This window comes from Octopus bimaculoides, chromosome 11 (assembly GCF_001194135.2).
Source record: "Octopus bimaculoides isolate UCB-OBI-ISO-001 chromosome 11, ASM119413v2, whole genome shotgun sequence".
Classification (NCBI taxonomy): Eukaryota; Metazoa; Mollusca; class Cephalopoda; order Octopoda; family Octopodidae; genus Octopus; species Octopus bimaculoides.
In genome coordinates, this window is record NC_068991.1 from 18,741,816 (window position 1) to 18,744,592 (window position 2,777).

A 2,777-nucleotide genomic window follows, 5' to 3' on the forward strand; every position below is an offset into this window, starting at 1 on the left:
CCCCCCCCCGGTACAAAGACAGCTGAAATAAAGTTATAATGAAAGGAAACCATAAACAACAACAACAACAATAATAATCCCTTTTTAATATAGACACAAGGTCTGAAATTTTGTGTGAGTGTGTGGGAGGGATAGTCGAGATTACATTGAAGCCAGTGCTTAGCTGGCACTTATTTCATCAACTCCAAAGAGATGAAAGACAAAGTTGACCTTGACTGAATTATTATTAATAATAATAATAATGATGATGATAGTGCGACTGTTATTGAATGAACAATATTTCAACACTTCATGTGTCCTCCACAAGTTCAAAATGATCATCTAAATCTACTTCATTTTGGTAATATTTAAAAGGATTGATGTCACTCCTACCAAAATGAAGTAGAGACTGAGATGATTATTTTGAACTTGTGGAAGACACGCAAAGTGTCGAAATATTGATCATTCGATAACAGTCACACTCCAAATTTTGGCACAAGGTCAACAATTTTGAGAGGAAAAGGCAAGTCAATTACATTGGCGCCAGTACTTGACTGGTACCTTATTCAATCAACTCTAGTGGGATGAATTTTTCGATGCAATTCTGCCAACTTGCCATTATAATAATAATAATAATAATAATAATAATAATAATGACAGCATGACAGCGAAACGGGCTGATTACTACCTAGCTCAGATACCAGGAAACCCCAAAATGGCTGAAGTTCAAAAGATAGTGCTCATGGGAACTGCCCATATCCTACGTAAAATACTGTCTATGTGATCTCAAATTTTAAAGCAAACACAATTTTCTTATGGTTTCTTAAACATTCTCGAGAACAACACTATGTACAAATCCAAATATATGGTACCCTAGGCATAACACCTACATGAACTTCTAACTTGTTGTCTCTTGAGGTCTCTGGGTGAGACTTGGATCCAACTTGTACAAATGCAAAACAAAAATCAAACCTAAAATAATAATAATAATGGTAACAAAAACAACAACCACAACAGTAAAGAACAACAACAATCCTTTCTACAATAGGCACAAGTCCTGAAATTGGGGGGGAGGGGAACAGTTGATTACATCAACCCCAGTGTCTCACTGGTACTTAATTTATCGACCCTGGAAGGATAATTCAACACAGGTGGAATCTGAACTTGGAATGTAAAGGCAGATAGAATAATGCTAAGCATTTTTGTCTAGCATAACCCCAGTGTCTCACTGGTACTTAATTTATCGACCCTCAAAGGATAAGTCAACACAGGTGGAATTTGAACTCGGAATGTAAAGGCAGATGGAATAATGCTAAGCATTTTTGTCTAGCATGCTAATGATTCTGTCAGGTCACTGCCTTTATAATAATAATAATAATAATAATAATAATTTGATTATTATTTCTAACATATGCAAAAGGCTACAAATTGGTGAGGCGGGGGGGGGGGGGGTTTAGCTAATTAGATCGACTTGAGGCAGGAAGAAGGCCAAACATGGCCTCCAAATCTCATTTGCTTATACACATACATACACACCACATATGCATCGCAAACAGTACACACACTCACTACCTTATGCACGTAACATATATTGCAAATGACGCATATACATCACAAACACAACCCCCCACCACCACCACCAACTCCTGGCGCACCATACTCATCAGTAAAAGAGTTAAACCAATGAAAAATTTTAAGAACCTGATTGAAGTCACATCATCCAGGTGTTGTGTCGCAAAAGAGGGAGCAGGAGGAGGTAGGTAGGTAGGTAGGTAGGTAGAAATGATGGACTACCCCCCCACCCACCAGATCCTTCCCTCCTCCTCCTCATCTCCACACCGACCTGACCCTCACCTGGAAAGATCTGTTTTGTTTTGACAGACTTTTCAAGATATTCAAGGGCAACACACACACACACACACACACACACAGAGAAATACATACACACATGGACAGACACAAGGCTACATAGACACACACTCACCATTATTCCTATGTCATTTATGTTTCAGCATATGAAAAATTCTTTCTTCAAACACCATAAATACAAACCACACACACACACACACACTCACATTCACACACACACGTTTTCATGTCAATGCATTCCAGTCATTAAGACAGCAAGGAAATTCTCCATTTTTTTACATGCACATGTAAACACAAACACATAAACACATGCTTCTCAAGAAATACATAAACGCTTTAATACATAGGTACACAATACTCACTCACTCATTTCTCTCTCTCTTCCCTCATCTCTCTCTCTCTCTCCCTCTACACACACACATTCAAATGCAGATATACAAATACATACACATCAACACAAATTATATATATATATATATATATATATATATATATATAAATATATATATATACACACACACACACACACATACATATATACACAACAAAGTTGGTTTGTGTAACTAACATTTTTGAAATGAAAACAAAATTCTTTGTTGACGGATTTCCATCAATAATTATATCTGTGAGTCACAAACATCACACACACACCCCTCCCTCCTTCCCCCCTCTCTCTCTTTCACACACACACACACACACAATCTACAGTCTCTGTACTTTGGACATACGTGAGAAATCATTGACACCACTGTAACGGTGATTGGCCTTTTTGTGTTGGTGTTGATCTTAAACCCCAGGCCACAATCTGACCAAGCAGACCTAACAACATCAAAGGCCTTTCCACGTGTGACTCTTCCATCTATTTCATACCAGCAGAGAACTGAAGACTATGCTATACAATTTCTCCTTTTCAGCTTTTTTTTTTTTTG

The 2,777-nt window shown here is 37.6% G+C and overlaps 1 protein-coding gene across 1 annotated transcript in view; it reads right to left on the reverse strand.

Moving 5' to 3' along the window:
* The window catches only part of LOC106878908 (dihydrolipoyllysine-residue succinyltransferase component of 2-oxoglutarate dehydrogenase complex, mitochondrial), a 166,083-nt gene that overhangs the window by 14,691 nt on the left and 148,615 nt on the right, over positions 1-2,777 (reverse strand). The gene's annotated exons all lie outside the window — the stretch shown is intronic.